At 39.6% G+C, this 23,513-nt stretch overlaps 1 protein-coding gene across 2 annotated transcripts in view; it reads right to left on the bottom strand.

Moving 5' to 3' along the window:
* Positions 1–23,513, bottom strand: part of IGF1 (insulin like growth factor 1) — a 75,378-nt gene that overhangs the window by 45,650 nt on the left and 6,215 nt on the right. The gene's annotated exons all lie outside the window — the stretch shown is intronic.

Below are 23,513 nucleotides of genomic sequence, written 5' to 3' on the forward strand. Positions count from 1 at the left end.
AAAGTCAGGATTTGAGATCTAGGGATACAGAGTCATGGGGGTTCCTCCTTGAAAGAGGCTTCAGAGAGTGTTGTTATAGCAAGTTAGTCTAACGGGACCAGAGGAGAGAAAGATTATTGGTGAGAAGATAAGAAATTGCCAAAACATTCTAATGATATATCAAGTGTACCAAAGATTATAGATGGGATTTAACTCTAAACTAGTTTTGTCTATGCCCAGAATTATTTTAGGCAGACCAGATGGCTTCTGGGTGGGAACTGAGTTCATCAATGAAAATTATGTTAAACCTTGGGACTTCTTCATGTACCTGGTCAAGATCTGGGATCACTGCTTTCCCTTTTACAGAGTAGCTCAGTATTTCTCCAACAAATAATATGATAACTACCATTGTCACCTATCCTTCTCTATTTTGTTTGTTTATACAGTATGGGTAATGAGCTTTGAGGAAATCAGCAATTCCAGAAGTTTGAGATCAAGGTGCCATGATAGAGGGCCACGGTTTCCTTTCTTTGACATTTCAGGAATATGGACCTTCCTAGGACAAGAGAATATAGCACACCTGAAATTTCCGGATGTGTATGGGAAAATGCAGAGGCCCAGTGAGCCTGACTCTGGGGGTAGACCAACAAGGCACCCAATTTTAGTTACCAAGGTCCTTTGGTTAACTAAGAAGAGGGGAAGATCAAGAAACCAACTGAACCCCACAGTGAGGCAATCTAACCACAAAAGGAACCCATAACCAGTTTCTAAAACAGTGGATAACAGTGGGTATGCAGAAGCATATGTTACAGAGGATGATAAGAAGAAAACGTGAAAAGAAGACGGGAGATTGAACAGATATTTTAACAGTTGGGAAGGAAAGAGAGCTAGGGGATGTACTATATAGTGCTCCTATCAGGTGATTCAGTGCACAGGGGTCTCTCTCTCTTCCTTGCTCTCCTTTGGTACTGGCATCTATACTTTATTGGCTAAATTATAAGCACCTAAGACAGAAACCCTGCCAGTTTAGCTCAGCGTCATATTCCCAGCAATGGCCACAGAGCCTGTCAGGTAGCAGATGTTCAGCAAATATCTGAGCACTTATCAATCACTTGTTAGCACTCAACTTGGCACTTATTTGACACCCAAACTGTGTTAGGTTTGTCTTGCCAATTAGATCATTGTTGGCCATTCCACATACTTATTCAACAGCATTCCAGAAGGTCCACTGCTGTCCTTACTGCTGTTATTGACACTCTGAGTTGGGACATAACTACTGAAAACCCATTCCGTCCCATCATCTTATACAGAGTGGAAAACTTGAGACTTAATGGGTTAAAAATGACAACATTATCTTCCTATGGGCTACTCTCACCTATGGGAGAAAGAACTATTCTGGGCCAGAAAAGTTTTGGGTGAAAGAGAGAAAGTTTGGATTAAAATCTGCCAGAGAAATTTGGTCCTTAGAGACATTTATGCAGCAAAGTAATTTAAGGACATAAGCCCTAAAAAGAAAACAGCACCTGCCTTGCTGAGCAGTCTAGTCTGGAAAATGCTGGGTTAGCAACACGTTGTATCCTGTGAAAACTTGTGACTTCAATGTGAAAAAAAAAAGAGGTTTAATTAAATTGGGTGTTTTTGAATCTCCCTAAGGGAGTTTGGGTTTGGGGGTTGAGACTCTGAGAACTTTATTAGGATGAAGGAAGCCTTCTCAGAAATCCTGAAACCCCATGGCCCTTGGTGAGATGTGTCATGCATGTGTGGCCACATATTTGTCTTTAGAAGCACTGTTGCCATTAGCGTCTTTTGCAGCCAAACTCGGCTAAACCCGGAATAGTGTGCGTGGTCTGTAGCCTGAGATTATCTACACTGTGCTTCTCCAAAGAGTTTTTTTATGGGTTGTAGGTTTTTAGGAGTGGGAGAGTTCCCTGTAGGGCTCCACATTTGTTAGGTTGGTCTTTTTTTGTTGTTGTTGTTTTTGTTTTGAATTTGGAAAGACCATCATAAAGACATATGGCGAAGGTAGAAGTAGGGGACATTTCTTCGGGTCTTAACCAGAGGCCTCTGGTATTCAATTCAATCCAAGTGATGCTAATTGAACACTTTCTACATGCAAAGAACCATCCTGGGCTTTGAAGATATAAAGAGAAGGATGATGTCAATTATGGCCTGGAGAAATTCATAAATGAGTAAGTAAGGCTGGGGAAATTATTGTATGACAAGTGAACAGTCACCTGGAGTCCAGAAAGATAAATTCTTTCTTATGGAGTAAGAGGCTTCACTAAAGAAAGAATAGAGGAGCTTAGCCTTAGAGGTTACCCAGCATTTATACAGCTAAGAAAGAGGAAATGGAAGAAAGAGTGAAGAATAAAATCATGCTATGGGGAGTATGCTGTAAAGGTGACCAGGTACCAAGGTGCTTTGGTTGATCACCTGAGTTAAATCCCTGGTTGTCACACTTAGAAGCTATGTGCTCTTCAGTTCATTGTGTAATTCTCTGTGCCTCTGTGGTGTCACTTGTAAAGAGAGGATAATGATAGTACCTATTTCACAGAGTTGTTTGAGGACTAATGACTTTGTAATACATGTAAGTGTTTAGAATGGTATAATGCATATAATAAGTGCTCAGCATATGCTAATTATTATTTTCCACTATAAATGTTGTGCCAATCTATTTATTTTGTTTTGGACTATCTTGCACTACACTTTGCTAGGATAATACCTAAACAGTTAGATGATATCTCATGTACCTATAGACTCCATACTTTCTTTCTGGGTGCTTGTTAATTGACTTCTTTTTTATGCCCAGAATCTCTCCACCTATCAAAATACTATCTATTCAAGGTCTACTTTAAACACTAGCTGTGACTTTCAGGCAAAGGCAAGCACCCTTGTTGCACTTCCCAGGTTTTGTGGCAAGTGGTTGCAGGATCCCTTTCTAAAACTTGCCATTTACCAAAACTACTTCTGACCCTCCAGAGTGATTCATGGAAATGGCAGGGCTTTCTCTTCCTCCTCCCTGGAGGCGAGGGCATGTAGCCGAGGGAAGGGCAGGCAGATTCATTTTTCTGCTATTCCTAGATTTCCCTGAAAGATGTCAGCAACACAGAGGGAACAAGGTAAACACTAACACCAGCTTGTGACCTGCATGTGCCAATGTTTGACTTAACCAAGTCTGAAGGCCATTGCCACTTCTGTGAACAAGCCAAGACTCGTTGATCTTCATGGAGCTCCTAAGAACATTCTAGGCCAGCCTATGTAAGAAGAGGAAAGAGCCTCATATTCTCAGTTTTGAAAAATGTTCATAGATGGAGCCAGAGGAGGGATCCAACACAGATGGACGATTCCTCATCAAGAGGTCAACTGAGTCAGAGGCCAACATCAGATGTGGAGTCAGGCTGTTGGATGAAGTCCAAAATATCTTGATGGGAATGCTGAGATGAGGGTGGAAGAGAAGTGCTTCCTCTTTGCTGTTTACCTATCAGTCTGGGAGTGAGTTTGTGTTCTCAGGCTCATGTCTCCATATCCCACTGTGTCGGAGTCCATTAATGCCATGCTTGGCAGAGACCCTCAGGGCTGACTGACCACACAAGGACTGGAGCTGCTTTGTCACTTCAGCCCCCTTCTGCCTGGAGAATCTTGACAGAGAGTGTGGGGGAAGGGAAGGAAAAGAAAGGAGGACAGGGCCCCAGCCACCCGCTGTGCCAGTCCTGGGATTTGATTAAAGAGGAAAATATTGGCTCTGACATTCTGGATTTGCAAGATCTAAATGTCTTTTGACTTTTTAAAAGAAAAACGAAAGGCTCAGGTTTCAAGGGAATGATCCTTTTTAGAACTCTTGACTCAAAACTTAAAGTCAGTCAGCTTCTCAGTCGTGGAATGCACAGCAAGTGCAGTTAGCAAAGTGGGAGCTAGGCTATTGAGCAACGCCACTTGGAAGAGAGAGGTCATACACAGAAACCTGTCCAACAGTTCTAAGTATTTTGTATCTTTAAAAAATATTCAATGTTTCTTTGTATGTTGGGATCCACCCTTTCCAAACCCCTGATTAGGGTTTTTTCCAGAAATCTCCCCTCTCAGGTCAGGCAAAGAATATCCAGTTGACAAGTTAAAATTATGTAAAAGTATCCCACAGTGAAATCAGTAGGGCATTTCAGGTGGGGGAGGAGTTTCCCATAGGGGTCCCTGCCCAGCACATCTGCCCTCTCTGCTCAGCCATCTTTTAACTATAGCACCTTCCTTAATGCTGAGTCTGAGGTAGCTGAAATCAAAAGCCTCCTTGGGACAAGATGGGTACACTTGGGCAAGATGTCCCATACCCTCATCCAAGCAGGGATGAAATGCATGTTCCATTGCATTCCATCCATCCTGCCTGGTATAGGACTGAGGCATCCTGCTGCTCCATCTTCAACCCCTCATCCCAGGGTAAACCTAGCAGAGAGCTTGGATGAGAAGCTGTAATTTCTCTCCCTGGGCCTGAGAAGAGATGAGTCATGAACATGAACAGAGGGCCAGGAGTTGGCTAAACAGAGTTCGGACCCTTCTGATATTGCCCCTGTCCAAATGAAAAGAAAATGGTTCCATATCTAACAAGCTCTCAGTAGCAACAGCTTATGTGATGTGGACTTTCTTCTATAATACTTCCCTTTGTCTCTTTGGTGATTATGCTCATTGCTAACATGTGTTTAATGAGTTAATTTGTCCATGGTCATTTGGTAAAGAATCTCTTTCATTGAAAAGAACTTCTCTAATAGAACAAGATGGCCAATTTGGGAGTATCTGAGGCAACAGGTTTGCCCCCTGTTGAGTTCCTAACACTAACATTTGATGTATTCAATTTTTCCCTTTAAAGAAAGGGGTGTGTATGCATGTGTGTTGTCTAATCTAGAAAGTAAGGAGAGACCCTGGGGACCCAGGAAAGAATGAACAAATATACTTCAAAGACTACACTGAATTTTAAACTCATACGAGAAGAAAGTCCTCATTTAGGGGAAATCAGAGAAAATACCTCAGGATGGAAAAGGTATCAAATCTAACTGTTAGCATGTAATAATATTTTGTCAGGATTTCTTCCCTCATTTCTGTTCAACTACAGAGTTTCAGCTAGCGTTAATCTTCTAATCAAAAGGGAACAAATCTATTTATAATTGACATAAATGATAGTCCTATTTATAGTTCTCTTTGGCGGTCCATGTTTCTCTGTGGGAGATCTTCCCTGAAACAAAAGCCTACTTTTTGAGGCAACTGTGTTCCAGGGGCAGCCTTGATCATTTCTGTTGCCCGAGAGATGTATTTAATTAACCTCTTATCCCTGCTCATGGGATGGTGGAATGTGAGATGTATTGACCAAGAATATAGTGACCCCCTACTTTTACCCTTGTCATTTGAGTTCGCAGAAATTATATATGACCCAAAAAAGGAATGGCAGTCCCTAAGCTCTTGTGGTAGATGCAAGAGTGCCATCTTGGCTAACCCACTTTCAGCTTTAGAATACTCCAGCCTAGCTCTCCTTCAGTTCTAACAACTCTCCACTCAAATTATTTCTAGAAACTGGTAGTGGGCCTTGGTTCTCTGACAATGTTATGATAATGCCACCAGTATTACCTCACTTCATACTTAGAAAAAAATCTCTTTTGGTAGCAGGTAGGGATGGCCACCCTCACTTTCTAAAGGACAGAAATAGACCCAGTTTATAACCAGCTAGTTCAAGGCTGTTTCCAGGTCTCCTCAACTTAGATGCAAAGTTCTTTGTGATACTCTGTGTTGTCTTTCTGGTAGCAAAATAATCTCTCTCCAATATACTCAGACACTCATAGTTGGATTTTTGCTTACTTTAGAAAAATCTGCATGGAGAGTACTTGTGCCGAGAACAGGGACCAACAATGCCCGTGTTCTCTGCATCTGATCCTCTCTGTATTGTGGGGTGTGGAGGTCAGGTGGGAGGTGAACCTCAAGACTCTAGGAAGAATTTGGATGCATCACTGAAAGCCTGGCCGGGCAACTTCACAGAATGAGGGAGTCTTTCATGAGCTTTCCATCAACTCAAAGTCAAAGCAGCTTGCCACATTATTTCTGGCCTGTCTCAGGCTACAGAAAACATCCACATCTCTGCCTTGCCAAGGACCCAGCAGACAGTCAGGGCATGAAGGTGACATATTCCACCTTAAATATCAATGGAAGACCTTATAAGACTCAATAAAAGAAGAGGAGATTGAAAATTGTTGGTATTCATTTGGAAATTCAATAAACATGTTTTAAAATCTATGTTCAGGAGACATAGAAAAGAAAAAGAATACCATTTCTACATATTATTATTTCTTTTAATACTATAGGCTTATGATGATCAGCCCTACATAGTAGTAAGGGTTGCTTTCTTAAGTAGATTGAAGGATTTTAGGACAGACTTGGGCAGTGTCTCCTCTGGCTTTCTTATTTCAGCTTTCATCTTGGCTTTTAGCACCATGCTAGGTACACAGTAGCTCATCAAACATTGCTGAATTTAAATACATTTAAAAGAGCGACTTTCTTCTTTTTGATCATTATTTTACAACAGATCATTCCAATTGAAACTCATTAAGTTGTATTCATTTCTGGAGCCGAAACAACCTTGTGACTTGTTGACAACCCTGATACCAGCGCCAACAAGGATGAGAGTCCCTTTCTAGGTACTCACAAACTTGAGAAATGGACGCTTTTGAATATAGCAGGAAGAGCTCTTTGCATTCCATTTTTTTTTTCTAGTGTATTTGTGATCTATTGGTATTGGCTCAATTCACTGTTCAGCTGGGGCCTCAGGAATAGATGGACTCCTGTAATTCAAACACAAGTTTGAGCAAACTCAAGGATTTGCTGATGTTCCTTGTGAGGCATGCACTAGCATTTTAATCTGGAGATCACAGTCAGCTTCCAACAAAAAGAATCATGTTCTGTTTACCTAAATTCCCTCAGTAGTTTCCTTTAGATACAGCATTTCTCACTCCCTTCTTGAAAATGCCTAAAAGTCCATGGGGGCCTTCCGACTCAGCCATGTCTGCATTTCAAATAAGTTATTGCCTTCTTATGAGCACACACAATTAATATAGGCTTGTGAGTCCAAAGAAAAATGGAAGCCTTAATTAATTCCATGCAGTCATCGACTTTCCTGTGTACAAAGGAGTGAGGGGGATTTTACAGAGAGTAATGAAATACAGTTTTCACCTTCGAGGATCTGATAGTTAACCAGATGGCATGAGGCATGAACAATCCACCAAAAACCACAAAATAGAGCAGATTATAAGTAAGAGTAATATTATTGCTGCCCTCTTCAGAGGAAAGAGAGTTTACATCTGGTAGAAGATTTTTACAAAGGAGGTGACATTTGAGAGAACAGAAGGGCAGTCCAGGAAAATAAAATATGTGGTAGTCAGTCATCGGGGTTACACGTTGGAATATGCAGGGGGCAGTTGTAAACTCAATGAGGTATTGATTCAGTGACTCTATGACTGACACGAGTCATTATAAGGAAGTGAAGTGGGCCAGAAGAAAATAATAGAGAATGGTGGGGGCTTTGGTAAAGCATCAGGCATGTGCCAATATGAAGGGAAGAGTCATTTAGTAAATATTGGCAAATAATTCACATTTTCATAAAAACACTGTATTTGCCAAACAAAATACTTGTGAAGACTGGATATGACTTACAGACTGCCAGTTTGCGAGCTCTGCTGTAGGGAAACATTAGGAAACACAATTGGAAAGTCAGATAGAGGTCTTCCATAAAATGCCTTGCTGTCAAATTAGGAAGTTTGGACTCAATTTATTTAGCCATGGATGGTCACTGGAAGTTGTTTAGAAAAGGAATAAAGTGATTAGGACTGTTTTTTAGAAAGATTAATCTCATGGGTGGGATGGCTGGTGTCAAGCAAGATTGGACACAGCGATCACTGAGGAGTCTGTTGCAATAGTTTTGGTGAGTGATGAGGAGGACCTAAATAGTGGTGGGACTGGAAGGAGGGACACATGTGTAATCTTCTAGCGAATTGGTAACAGCTGTTCTGGATCTTGGTGCAAAACAAACTATAATGCTACAGCTTGCTTTGTCTAAAGAGTTGGGTTTGATGGTCTCCACTGTCCTAAACACTCTGGGTGATTGCGTAAATCATCCATTGCATTGGCTGGGAACCTTGCCTTTCCTGCTTTGAAAGGTCACTGGAAAAAAAAAAGTCCACTTGCTCTTGAAGAAATATCTCTTTGTGATCTCTAAATTATTGAATGTTCAGCTTTTCAGATTTGGGATCTTCCTTCACCAGGAGGACTTATTGTCTTTTAAATTCTAGCTGAGCTGTAGCCTTGGTATGTCTGAGGGGAGTCATGAAATTCTATTAAGATGAGGTTTGTGTCTCATTCATATGAACCAGCTGTGGTTAGCCTAGTGCTGGGTAACAGTATAGAGTCAATAAATGCCACGTAGAAGTGAATAAGGAGAAGGGTAGACAGTTAATATTCAAAGAGATCTTGTATATATCTGAGGCAGAGAGGCATGGCTCAAAATATGCTAAAACTAGAAAGGTAGGTGCACCCCCCACCCACTTTGAAGCCTGCATACGCCCCACATGGAAGCCTCCAGTTTTTCTGGCTGGCATTCAGGAAGGTAAGCCCAGCCATGGTAGGTTGCCTCATTTTTTTTTTTTTTTCAAGAGAAACTGTTAATCTTTGCTTCTACTTAAAATAACTTGAGTTTTATAATTCTGAAATTCAGAAAAAAACACACACACATAGAATGAACAAAAAAATCATGACTGTGGGCTGGATTCAGGCAGGGTGGGGTAGGGCCTGCATCACTGTGTGCCATCTGCTCTAGAAACCAACTCCACCAGCAAAGGGGTTGTGCTTTATTCCCTCCTGTCCATACTGGGGTTTAGATTGTGGTGTCTTCCTCAAGTCTTTCATCATTTGTGTAGAGGGCTAGCAATGGTGGAGACTAATGTGACGGAGGGATGGAATATCTCCATCTCACTTAAGCTTGGGGTTGCACCATTGATATTTTTTTTTCAGATTTTTTTTTAATTATTTTATTGTTGGTTGTTCAAAACATTACATAGTTCTTAATATACCATATTTCACAGATTGATTCAAGTGGGTTATGAACTCCCATTTTTACCCCGTATACAGATTGCTGTGTCACATCAGTTACATTTCCATTGATTTACAAATTGCCTTTCTAGTGACTGATGTATTCTGCTGTCTATCCCATTCTCCACTGTCCCCTCACTCCTCCCCTCCCCTCCCCTCCTCTTCTCTCTCTCCATCCCCTCTACTATAAATCGTTTCTTTCACTTATATAATTTTTCTCCTACTCCTCCTTTCCTCTTATATGTAATTGTGTATAACCCTGAGGCTCACCTTCCAATTCCATGCAATTTCCCTTAACTCTCACTTTCCCTCCCGCCTATCATCCCTGTTTAATGTTATTCTTCTTCTCCAGCTCTTCGTCTCTACCCTGTCCTTGGTTACTCCCCTTATATCAAAGAAGACATTTGACATTTGTTTTTTAAGGATTGGCTAGCTTCACTTAGCATAATCTGCTCTAATGCCATCCATTTCCCTCCAAATTCTATGATTTTGTCATTTCTTATTGCAGAGTAATACTCCATTGTGTATAAATGCCACATTTTTTTAATCCATTCATCTATTGAAGGGCTTCTAGGTTGTGCACCATTGATATTTAAGTGGCCTGGTGCACTAAGTGAAACCTCTTTGAAGGCACGGTTTTGTCTTTTCTTGGGTACTTAGTTCAGAGCAGGTGCTCAGCTGATGATTCTACGGTTGCTATAATCTTATTGCCATACCTTTTGCTAAAGCACTGAGAAAAAGTGCTGAGAAGAGAATGCTTACAAAGAAGCAAACAATAAACTCCACACACAGTTGGATTTGTAAGGGAATTTTATAGATTCCCATGAAACCACATTAAATGTTCATTCTAGAAAAGGTCTTAGAGATTATTTTGTGTCAACATTCATTCAGCAGGGAGAGTGCCAAGGAGTCAGGGATATTATTGTGTCTAAATAATATGAACTAGGTTTAAACAAATCAAATATGTAATCTTGATTAAAGCCCAATACCACCTTATCTCGGATTTGAATATAATCAAGAGGTGGCAAGTACTTAAAGTTCGAGGAAAACATGTAAAAAATGCAAAAATGATATTGATGACTTATTTCTTTTTCCTGGAAAACTGGGGAAAGGGATCACATTTCAGAGGTGGGATGTCTTGTTACATCTTAGTATCATCATTCCAATGGCAACAAGTTTTGAGATCCAGAGGAGTGATCAATAAATATGCCAAGTTATTTAGTGATAGAATTTTGACTAAAGCCGTGATTTTCAAACTGTCCAATTCAAAGCCTTCCTTTTTTTTTTTTTCCTGGTGTCACTTCAAAGAATACAAGTTACAAACTGACTCAAGTTACCTACTCTGTTGTAGGATAAGGTCCTTGTGAAGAAGAAGCACATCCTGGTCCTCCATTAATGGACCCAGATGGGGGAACCTGTCACATTCTAAAACAGGTGTAGCAAAGGCTGGAAGCCAGATATCTCTCTTTGAAAAGCAGTTTCCAAATTTATCCTTCACCTCCCAATAGGTGACAGAAATATACTTTTCTCATCTTAAAATCATTTCTCCTAAATCCTAATAGGTGCCCTAAGGGTACTAATCAACTCTGACTCATAAGAAATTAATATTAGAACCTGGCTAAGCATGACAAAGGAAGCAATGTGATATGAGTAAAACACATTTGTCAACTCCCTGCATTTAGAAAACATATTTTATTTACACACACACACACACACACACACACACACACACACACACACACCACTCTCATTTGGCTATTATTGGAAAAAAAAACTATTGAAAAAGCAATTGGCAAGATCTTAAGTACTGGAGCTCAGTTCCTGGACACAGTGAGGTTTGGAAATTGTGGCTACAGCAATTAGGAGTTCCAATTTCTAGTTCACAGAAAGTCAGGCCATGGGGTTATCCTTGGAGCACTTCTATGCCTCCTCTGAAGAATGGCTCCACTGACTTAAAGGAATGGGGGCTTGATACAGATAAGTCACCTTATATATTGTTTATATATTGACCACAAGTGGGTATGACCCCATTATTGATTTTATCTTCAGTGGAAGGTGAACTCTGATTATTTTTTTTCTTTTCTCTCTTATCAGATGAGTGTCACCAATTATTCTTAGACTAGGGTTCAGATCCTAATGCATGTGCAGTCCCTGGGTATCTAGTTAAAATGGCAGGTTTGGTTGACTTGTCCTGGGATCTTGGAGCTCCTGATTCTGCATTTCTAATAAGCTCTCAGGTTGCTTTGAGAAGTATATTCCAATGGCAACAAGTTTCGAGATCCAGAGGAGTAATCAATAAATATGCCAAGTTATTTAGTGACAGAATTTTTGACTAAAGCCACGATTCTCAAACTTCACACACTAAGCAACATTGGCATGTGTCCTTAGAACATGTGTCTATCAAACCAAATCCACTGATTACAAGGAATTGTTCCCTGACACAAAACACTTTCTATAGACACCCATCAAATCTGGTTTCTTCTAAGAAGTAGACATCCCTGTTCTTTATGATTGTGGTTGTTTTTTACGTGGTGGTAGTGGTGGTAGAGGGGATCAAACTATTTATATTGAGACCAATAATACCCTGAGTGACTTTAAGACCCTAAGTGGCCAAATGACTGTCTCAGAATCAGTAAAAAACAAGTCCTTTAGCTTACACATCATGTAAACTCTGTACCCTTGACTGGCTTATCTGGGAAGGGAGATTTCCCTAAGTACATGCAAGGCACCAGTACTAATAATCTCCAGAAGTGTCAGCTGGATCTGTGGCTGACCCTTTTTACAAGTCTTATGATTCATCTGACTTAGGGCCCACAGATTGTCTATCTTAAGGGAAGTCTGAAATGATACCTATGGTATGAGCATGTCATTGAACTTCTCAGAATTGATCCTCAAGGGTCTGTTCCATACTGGGAGGCAAGAACAGGCAGAAAATAAGGGATCTTTGGGGAGCCAAAAACATCTCTACACCACAATTGAGAGAGTGAAATTATAAGGTGAACACAATGAACTGGCATGGCATTTACACCGAAACATCATCATGCCTCTAATAGGGAACATTTGCGGTGCACGACAAACTCACAGTGATGTGGTTGGATCCATAGGAAGGAACATGCTGAAAATGGTTTCAATTTGATCCTGTTTTTTCACTCAATAGCCATTGATTGAGGGTGTCCAGCCAAAAACAATTAGACAATGAGCCAACAATAGTCTTACCCTTTGACCATATTAGATATAGTTGCAGCTGAAATTTGTTATGTGTTTCAGGAATAACAAAGCATCCATATGGAACAAATATTTGGCAGTGTGGCAGCTGATGAAACCAGAAAAAATTAGACAAATTATCAATTGCTTGCTCCCAAATTACCCTAAAAAGAAATTAGATCCATTTTCAGTAGCTTTGCCTTCAAATTTCTTCATTCCATGAGTCACCACTACCTTCTGCCAAACTAAATATGTCTATGAACGGCTGGAAACTTTAATGGAAAGAAACATAAAACTCAAAATACGTAGGAAAATTTAAGCTTCTTCATGGAAGACCTTCATGGAAGACTAGCAAGTCGGGAATGTGTGGAAACAGAGAAAACTCATTGAGAATACCTTTTGTTTGGGGTATCTTCTAAGTTAGCCAGCAATACAAAATGCATTAACTAGACTTCAAATTAAAATTATCTATAAAAAGGAATTAGCTCTTTTTTTTTCTTTTTTAGCTCCCAGTCTATCAAACTACTAGGGTTTAGGAAGATTCATAATCCTGTAAGTCCAGTTGATCAGATTTGGGATAAAGAGACTTAATAATATTATCCAATGGGAGACAGGAACTGGGAAATTTTTTAATGAATAGTTAAGGGCTTGCATTTTCAAAGATTATTCTGATGCATTACACCAGTAGAATGTGCCCTAGCGGTTCATTCTGAGTGTTTGGACCACCTTTACAGGAGTTTATAAAGGTTAAGTTTAATATACCTAGCTGTGGGAAAGCTCTCTGAGTTGAATGAATTGTAGTCCTGGTTCCCCCAGCCAGTATTTATGACCAGCTTTATGACCTCATGCACATTGTGTTTTCTCTAGATCTCAGTTCCATGGATCAGATTGTTCTATGTGGTTCTTTCTAGATTTCCAGTTCTTCAATATGCTTTGGCAATAGAAACTATTTATGGTGTTCTCCAAGGGTTGATGCTCCAGCTGTGCCACCCCCTTGGGACATATTTTCCAGGGATGTCCCCTTTGTTGCATGTTTTGCCTTCCACAAATCCTTTTAAATAATTCAAATGGTATAAGAAAGAGAAATTGAGTAGAGGTTCTCATATGGAACCTATTAGTGAGGGTCCAGACTAGAATAAGTTCACTCTTGAGATGGGAGTTTTAAGTATGACAGCATTGAATGGATCCCCAAAAGGTTATTCCTCAAGTAGATTTGTAGATTTTTCTATTCCTTCAATCACCAATGCCATAAGTAATGATGATAGTAACAAATGGAAACTCCTGGGGTTTATTCTGGGGACTGAAAAAGGAAAATAGCTTTTGGTATGACTTTTTAAATATCAAATCAAGTATCAAGTGCTGCACACTGGGTGCTATAAAGGACAGGGGAAAAAAACCTGCTAAAATTTGTCTCTGCTTTTACTGAAGAGCTAAAAATAAAACATAATGAGAACTCACTGCAAAAGTAACCAGTATTTGACTGTGTAATTCAAACATGTCTTTACTACATCAAATCTTATCTCTGGGATTCCCTGGATGTGAGGTTCCTGAGAGGGAAGGACTACTTAGTCACTGGTCCATAGGGTGATGAAACTCACAATTTTGATTTGACAAAAGGCATGCTCAAACAAACAAAAAAATTTGATTCCCCCAAGTTGGATAGTGATAAGCAAGCAGTTTAGATGTGCAACTTGAGAGTGTAAAGATACTTCTCAGATTAGGAGAGTATTCCCTCTGCTGAACAGTTTTTGGAGGCTAAGCAGAAATCTCCAATAGCTGACTTGGGAGAATGGAAATCGTTTGCCTAAGTGTGATACCTCAGAGACTACCTAACCACCTCATTGGGGACAGATTCTCTAAGCAAGTTCTGTGTGGTAATGTGATAGACCCCATCTTTTTTCTGCTTCTTTCAATAAGAGGAAATAAAGAGCAATACTGAGTGAGCATTCTCAAAGTCATTAATTAACTCTTGGGCAGCCTAAATGCATAGTGGTATGTGACTACAAGGTACCTACATGCTTTTCTTTTTAATTAAAAAGTTTGAAAAATGCACTGCCATATTAACTTCTCTGGACTATAATTCTTGCATAAGGTTTTACAGAAGCTGAACCATTGAACTCATTTGTGGAACATGAGAAGGGAGTCATTAATAGTGATGTACTTGGATATCAATAGGGACATATTAGGATAGCCCTTTCAGTTTCCAAAATCCTTCTGGACTTGAATCTCAGAACAATGATGAGGTATAACACTTTTATCCCCATTTTATGACAAGGAATGTAAAGCTGGAGGATGTTAAGTGACTCCTCCAAGATCACAGAGCTATTTGGTAGGGAAACTGAGTCAGGCCTGAACATGGAACTGTTGACTGTTTCTAGGTAATAATTAAGTTCACGTGATGCTGTTCAAAGAGGAAAGAAAGAATGAAGGAAGAGAAAAAAGATGGCTACTACCTTCTCATAAGTTTACTTCTTATGAGACTAAGAAGGGAACAGCCACAAATATCGAGGTCAAAGATAAACAGCTTCTTTTTCGTTTTCTCCAGGTGGTCACAATCAAACTTCTAAGCACAAGGCTTTGCTAAAATAAATGAGTTCCATAGCTATAAGGCAGAAATGAAAGCCTGCAAATACTTTTTCAATAGCCTATAGAAAGAGCTTTTTATTTTTAGGGAGTAGTTTTCAAAACCCCAGTGACTCCTCTCATTGCTTACTCCGGGCAACTGGACACTAACTCAGGATTAATCAGTGACTCCTCCACAAGGGTAGCCTTGCTAAGTGGGGTGTTATTTTCACTTCTGGAGACTCGTCTAGTCCAGTAATTTTTTTGGGGGGGTGGGTACTGGGGATTGAACTCAGGGGCACTCCATCACTGAGCCACATCCCCAGCCCTATTTTCTATTTTATTTAGAGACAGGGTCTCACTGAATTACTTAGACCTCAATTTTGCTGAAGTTGGCATTCCTGCCTCAGCCTCCTGAGCTGCTGGGGTTACAGGCATGCGCCACCACGCCCAGCCCAGTACTTTTTAACTAGAGGTCATTTTGCCCACAGAGAAGACCCTGGGCAATGTCTAAAGATATTTTGGCTCATCACAATTTGGTATCTAGAAGCCCAGTTTGTTGCTCAGCATCCTATAATGCTTAGGACAATCCCCTCCTTCAATCATCAATGATCTGGCCCCAAACACGAATAACACTGAGGTTGAAACCCATGTTGCCAGCAGTGTGGTTGGAAAACTGAGTGAGGATTATAAGATTGGAGCAGGATTTAAAAATGTGTCACTTGGTGTCATAAAGGGGTTGGGCAGGGGACAGAGAGGAGAGAGAAGAGAAACCGACAGAGGCTTCACTGCAGTTAAATCCAGGATTCTAACTCCTGTGCTCCTTTCCCCAGTTTCACAGATAATCAGGAGTTGGCTGCCTGTGGGTTGGCTCAGCACAGACTTTCTAAATCACTCGCTTCTGATGAAAGACCCATTTCATCAGGGTAAATGGTACAGAGGTAGTGCCATCTTCCCAGAAACGCTCACAGAATTGCCTGACGATTTTCTGTCATAGACTGACAGATTTTCAGAGTTTCAAAAGGTTCCTCAAACAGCCTTTTTAATACCTCACAAAGGCCACAAATGAAAGAAGAAAATCAGAATTTATAGAGTATTTGCTTGGGATTTTGAAAAAAAAAAATCAGGTGTAAATTTCTTTTGGCCTGAGACCATCAGAGAAATCTCCAGAAAAAAAAAAAAAAAAAGAAAAGAAAAAGGTTGATCCAACAACTCGTCAGACTTTTTCAGATTTTCCAGGAACACAGCTTTGCTAAGTCATTCCAAGGCAGTTCTCCCAAAGTTGACATTGGAGAGAGTGACCAGAGAGTCAGAATAATATAATATACAATAATAGTCTAAATTATGACCTTAAGTGGACTTGAAATGCCCAAAGTACATTTGAAAAAGTTTTGTCTATCCTATATGTAGGAGATAAGTAGGGGATTACTTTTTGCAGCAAAGGAACCAAAGTGTTAATTAAGTCTCTGGTGAGTTAATTGGAATGAAAGATCCACTGACATCTGTGCTCATTTGCATGAACTTGATTGGAGGCTCTCCTGGTCTTGTTAATTTACCAGATCACTTTGACACACACATGGTTAATAACTACTGCACTGGGATCAGAAAACAGAATCTCCTTCTACTTCTGGCACTAATTAGCTATGTGACCTTGGACATGTCATTTCTCTCTGGGTCTAAGTGTTTGACAAAAATTATTTTTCGGGGACCTCCAAGCTTAACGGCAATCTTCAATTTTGCTTCCTTTCAACAATCAGGTAGTTTTAAGAAGGAATAGGAAGATGTATACTTAATCAATAATGAGGTTCTTGGGTGTCTCTTCAGGGGTTTCAGCATGACTTTTTTTTTTTTTTAATGGAAACTCTTATTTCTGCAGAATGCCTTAACATTTAAAGCAAGAGGTTTTAATTTAAAAGACTGTGTGGTCTCTGCTGGTTGCATAATTTCTCTTTGTATCTGTGTTTCTGCTGATCAAATATTACAAAGCCATTAATTACCTTAGGACAAATTCAGAGGGCCACGTGCAAAGGTTCTGGTGAATTACATGAAGCAACATGCCAGATATAAAGTAAGTGAAGGGTTTTTCTTGGTATTTAAGGTTCAGTGAAAAAGTAAGAGGGGCAGCTATGCCAAGAATGAAAGCCTAGAGCTTGCCAAGTGCTTCTTTAAGTGGCTTTAGCCAATGTGAGACTAAACAATGCATTAAATAGGCACACAGCTTACTGCAGTCAGGGAATTGCATGTCAAATAACAGCTCTTTGCTATGTTTTAAACATGATCTCACATATAGATAAAGACAAACAAAATGTTGTGTTGTCATCTCCTTAGTCTAACAGCTAATAAGGGGTTTGAACTTTCCAGGCAACCCAAAGTAATTCTTTAGGATGGAAGAGCTTGTTGATGTTTCATGAAGAGGTGTAGGATAGACCTTTGCCAGGGTAGCAGCTCAATGCAAAAATGACTTTTTGCCACCACCACTGTCAAAAACGTCTGGCTGCATAAAAGAGCAAAACCTTTGCAGCCTGTTATTGAGAACAATGAGAAATCTCCTTGAGAGAGATCTTGTGCCTATTTTTTCAGTGTGTCTGACTCTTTGTGGTGGGCTATGTAATCAAGGAAGATGATAGAGAGTGGAGGTCGTCTTTCATGGAGCCCCTGAGAGATGCTGGCATGTCTAGACAAGGCATTTGAGCCCACTGAATCCACACAATGAATGCCAAAACCCTCTTTTGGATCCCAAATGCGTACCCTACAAGTTCCAGAAGATATGACACATTCCAATACCAATGGTCTCAAACAACTTGTTGAGCTATACCACCCAGGTGGAGGTCTTGCCTCCAAACCTCCTGGCTATTCCCACAACTCTTATGCTGGTCAGGTTGGGAAGTCTCTTCCTGCCTGGCTCTCTGGCTCATGGTGCCTCCTAGTCACTACCACTTTCATAGTACCCCAAGAGAGATGCTTGGTCCAACTAAATAGCCCTCATTGAAAGTTCTTCAAGAAAAACCAACAAAACTAATAGCTGCAAGAAATGAAGCACTTGAGATTTACTGGCAGAGGAAGAAAAAAACTTGAGTTGGCTAGAGGAGAGGCTCCCTAGATCACACTGGTGACCACAGAGGAGTGGCAGTGTCCTGCCTGAGTGGGGACCTATGAAGTCTTTTAGACAGCAGGAGACTCTGATCAAAGAAGACTTTTCTTTTGCAACCCGAGAAATTCTTATTAATATTGTCTCCATTTTTTTCCCCCTGAAGGTAAAATGTAGGGTCATTACATGGATATCTCCTTCAAGGAAATGTTCAAAATCAACTGAGTCACCCCAGGATTCCTGCTTCTTATTTCTTGGAAGAGGACTGAGATTTTTAGAAACATCTCCCTCTGCTACTAGACTTTGGGCTTCTAAACAATGTAAACGACCATATGAATACACATCTTGGAGACAAGAAAACCTGGTTGTAGTTCTGGACCTATCCAGTAGGGTAAATCACCAAATCTGTACTTCACGTATCTTATATGCCCAGAGCAGCAATGATCTATGTTTTAAACATGATCTCACATATAGATCATGAGAGGACCCAGACAATTGGATTTTTCAAACAGTAAATGTACTAGACAAACATATGGTCATTCTTCTTGTTACTAGTATAGATCCTCCTTAAATAATTGTTACTAACAATTTTAATCAGCTTCCCCAAGGAGAGAGAATGAGTGCATAATTAATTGGGCTCTTCAGATATCTCAACCTTTGCAATGGATTCTGCAATGGATCCCAGAAGAGAATAAATTAGTGTAATAGCTAAGATGTGTGGGTTGCTATATGTCAGTTGGTATTTTAAATTAACATATTCTCATCCATTAATTCATTTAATCCTAATACCAACTCTGTAAGTTTGTCCCATTTTAGAGATGATGATATTGAGAAACATGGAGGTTAAGTAAATTTCTTAAAGTCACCTGCCAAGTAAGTTGCAGAGATGGGGTTCAAACACTGGACACCTGGCATAGAGGCCCCAATCTTGGTCTTGAACCCCTCACTCTCCTGTTTATAATTTTCCATCAGGTAGAAGATGGTCTTAAAGAGCATTAACATGTCATCAAGATGCAAATTATTTTTAAATTTTGTGCAGAAACCATTCTTTTCCTAGTTATATGGACTCATCTTCCTGAGTATATTTAAAGAGTAGTAACAAGCTTTTGGGGCCAATATAAAAACCCAGTGCTTTTCTTTGATAATATCTGTAGCCTATAAACATTGTGGTATTAATGAGTCCAGGACCATAAGGTCAAACTCCACATGTACCAACTATTTCAAAGAGAATAGCTTTTCCATGGCTAGTGGCTGTACCCCTAATTTTGACCAGTAGTCACACAAATGCATGCCTGGGAGTCTCAGGGGTATCAAGCAAAGGAATGCAAAAAGCACACTTCAAATCCAGTCTGCTTTAAAATAATGCTGAAAGTGGGTGAATGTACACCTGAATGCTCCAAATTGTACATTCTCTTCTTCCATTGGAAAAGTAGTATCCATAGACTGGGGAAAGGCTTTTGGTGGAAGTTCAGAAGCCTATAGATCCTTGTCTCCTCTAACTTAATAAAACACAGCTAAAAAGGAGCCCATTAATTTGTCCTCACAGCTAAGAAAATGAGAAAATGCAAAGATGAGAACCTTCAGGTCATGCTTCCTAACAAAGAAAAATGGCAGTGTGTTTTCATGAGGTATGTACTCTTTGGGGTAGATGATCTGATAGTACTTGGCCATGTCTGAATTTCTGTTTCATCTCTAAGAGGTTGAGGCCCAACTTAAAACAAAGAAGGTGACTCATTTTTCTCTAAGTGGGTGGTATCTCCTATCTTTGGGAACAAACAGAAACTATCTAAAGAAGATAATGCTCTTTGGTCACTACTTAAATCCAAGATTGTCCTTCCCTGAATAGCACCTTGCTAATTACAACCTAGAATACAAATCTGTTAATGTTAGTAGAAGTCATTTACCTCAACAAAATCCCCTTGTTTTATGGACAAGGACATTTCAGCCCAGGAAGTTTAAATGCCTGCCAAAGTCATAGAACTAATGAATGGCAGGTCTGGGAGAAGTTTTCTGAACACTATATATCAAAGGAAAGACGCTTGAGTTAATAATAATAACTGAAATCTAGGAAGGTTTATGCAATCAATAACAATGAAAGTTAATTGCAAAGTTTCACTTAAACTCTTTAAAAACAGTATGTTTTAACACATGAAGAATGTCTTTCGTTTATTCAGACCTGTTCTTAATAACTGTGCATTGGAAGTATGTTTTACAAAAGCCATAAATCTGGAATAGCTGAAAGGGTATCCAACTTTCTTTTCTAATTGATTTACTTCTCCTTTTTCCCAGACTGCCCGAGGTATAGCATATACAGTTTATTTAAGGGACTGTTTATAGACTCTTAAAACTAAAAAGGACCCCAGAAACTCTCTTTCTTTTGCTTGCTCTTAATTGAAACCATCCAAGATGGTTGGTTGCCCTTCCACTTTTAAAATATCTTCAAGAAGAAAAATTCCACCAGCTCCTAAACAGCATGCTAAAATGGCTCATCACTGTGGCTGTCAAAAATGACTTCTGTGGCAAGCTTAACTTCTCCCACTTCATTTCAGCTATTGCTGTGTTCTATGTAAAAGGAGGCTATAATGTGCCACCCATGGCGAGGGCTTCTTTAGTCTGCAAAGGTAATAGCCATCTCTGGCTCAGTGTGCTTTACCTCCATGATGCCGCCATTTTTTCCACACAGGACCCTGAGAGCAAAAGGCTGATTGACAGGCCCTCTTACTAAGATGTATAGGGAAGGATCAGTAATTAGTTCTTCATCGGCTCTTCCATTTCATAGAATGTCTGGGGGATGTTACCTTAATTATAGGTGGACTGATCCACTTAGGCTTGGGATAAATGTTCACAAAACAGGTTAAACTAGAAGGCTGCTTCTACTGTGCTCCTTTGGAACTTGGGCTTGAAGGGGAAAGTGAGCTCATTCATAATACTGGGTCAATTTATACAAAACAAGCATTACCAACATTTTTATTCAGAACAGTTCTAGTAGTATTTTTAAAACTTTTCTTGTTAAAGATTCTGTATTAATGAATAAGAGACAGATGGAGGCAATTTTCTTTTAAATTTCAAACTAAGATCAGAAACTCTCTTCCACCATTAAGAAAAATCCATACTTCTAAAATAGAGGTGAGGAAGCCTAAAATAAAAGGTACAGCCACAATGAAACTTTGAAAGTAGGGGTAAAGAACAATAAATAACAAGTGTCAACCCACAGGGGATAGAAGTATGGAAGAATGCTTTCCTCTAAAAAGTATTTCAAAGACTGTAAATGCTTAGAGCCGACTTCTCCACACACAGTAAATCTCAGGGAATGAAAAGGAAACTCAATAAAATTTGTTGACAACCATTAATTCCTGTAAAAATAATTGGCTCAGACACAAAACAGACCGTCAATGTAGCCCAGGGATGGCCAAAACGCAGCCTCTAAGTCCTTGTTAGGATATATACGTTATACACAATTGGGAGAAAGAAAAGCAGTTTATCAAATGACTGGGTAAACATTTGAGGTAAGAAGTATGGTTCAAAGTACTGGACAACCAAACCTAAGTTCTGATGGCTCTTAGGACTAAAATTCCAAAGAAATAATTGCATTAGATTCAGACTGAATCAATTGTATTCAGTCCCAACCTTTCAAGAATCAGATATAAGCAACTGCCTTATCAGTGAGGCATCGAACTAGACAATGGGATTCAAGGGTAAATAAACACTGTCTTTTGCAACAAGGAGCCCACTGAGAAGGCATTATTCATGATAAGGTAGAACCAGGTAAATTGATGGCAAAAATGAGACAAAATTCTCAGGAAAGGCATCAAAGATAAAGTCTCTTCTTCCAAGGTTCTTTTTCTCTTATGTTTCCTGATGATATGTATGTGCACATTTTTTAAAATCTTCCCACTAAACTGTGAGTCCCTCAAAGATGAGGCCAATTTCTCATTCATTTTCAGGCATTTGATTCATGCTTGGCATAGAATCTGACACACATCCCTTAGACAAAGAAGCTAACGAGAATACTTTTGTGCATAAGGAACTATGTCAGGCAGGTGATTAACCTAAATCAGGAATTCTATAAGGCAGAGCATATGAAATATATGCTCTTAATGACAGGATTTATAATAACACAATTTATAAAGCCACATTCTAGCCATACTTTAAACACACAGAGTTGCAATAAGTAGCTTTCTCTCTTTTAAGTGATTAAAACATAATTTTAAAACATACCCTAAAATACGGTCACTGTGTGACAGAATAAAAGAAAGCTTTCAGAGTTGAGGTTGGTTTTTTTCAACATAGTTGCCTTTAGGTGTCTGTGTGAACATACATAAGGATCACAGTTACTTAGGACTAAGCTATTCTTTGCATTTTCATCATCTGATGCAAACATTCATAGGTGAAGAAGGATCTATTTTCCACACGTCCACATAGACATTCCATAGTGAGCATCAGAACCTGGCATGTAACGGAGGGCACTCAGAGACTTGGCAATTACTTAGTGAACTGGATGAAAGGAAATTGCAAGCATGGATTATCAAGGAAAAAAAAATCCTCTTGGGCATAAAGAGAACTAATTATTTTCTTAAACAAATACAAATCAGTAGCAGCAAATTATTGAATAATTTCAACCCATTGTTGGGTCGCTATGTTGTCCGATGTTTACCTTCCATTGGATTTTCTAAAGTTATAACAAGCCTGCCATTGGAAAAGCACCTCCCAGTGAACTTATTCATTTGGCCTTGCAGCAGAAAATTGGATACAATTGCTTTATTGCCAGAAAAATAAATAAATTCACTCAATTCAAATACTGGTGGAAAGCACTTAATGGGAAATGGCCCAGACAGTAGAAAGCACTTCTGATTCTCTGTCATTTTTTGCCAAAGCCATGGTAAGTACAAGTGTCCCTATCAGCCTCCTTCTTCCCACCTCCTCTACCCAGCTCCAGATTGGAGTGCTACCCACCCCTTCCCCCAGTTTTACACACACACACACACACACACACACACACACACACACACCTGTCTAGAGAAAGGCCGACATTTGGGAAGGAGATGAGAAAGGCTTCAAGTGTGTGAGTCATCACAGGAGCTATTCAAAGCTTAGTGGGTAACTGAGGTAAGCTGTCTACACTTGGAGTGATATCAACCTTTGAGAATGACTCATGCTCTGTTTCCTGGAACTCTCTAAAATTCCAAATAATTATGCAGAGTGAGCATCTGGCTTTAAGTCTTTCCCTGTCTTGTAATATACAGTGAGATAGATGCATTGGGGGTAGATCTTTTAAATGATCAGTTCCCTTATGTACCATTGACTTTTGTGTTTATTATTTGCAGACATTGACTCAGCTGTCTACTTTTTAATGACTGTCAACTTTCTAATTGTCTGAGACCTACTTATAAGATAACTGATTCTGCATTCATCAAAGACCCTTTTCCAGATGGAGCTATCATTAGGAAGTACCAGGGAAGAGTTGTGCCAAGAAATAGCCATGACAGAAAAAAAAAATCAAGGTCACTTGGCATAGAGGGCAAACTGGTATGACATTTCAGTTTGCATTTAGAGGAAGCCTCCTGTGTATTTG

Source organism: Spermophilus citellus (assembly GCF_964194105.1).
Source record: "Spermophilus citellus genome assembly, chromosome: 10".
NCBI classification, from domain to species: Eukaryota; Metazoa; Chordata; class Mammalia; order Rodentia; family Sciuridae; genus Spermophilus; species Spermophilus citellus.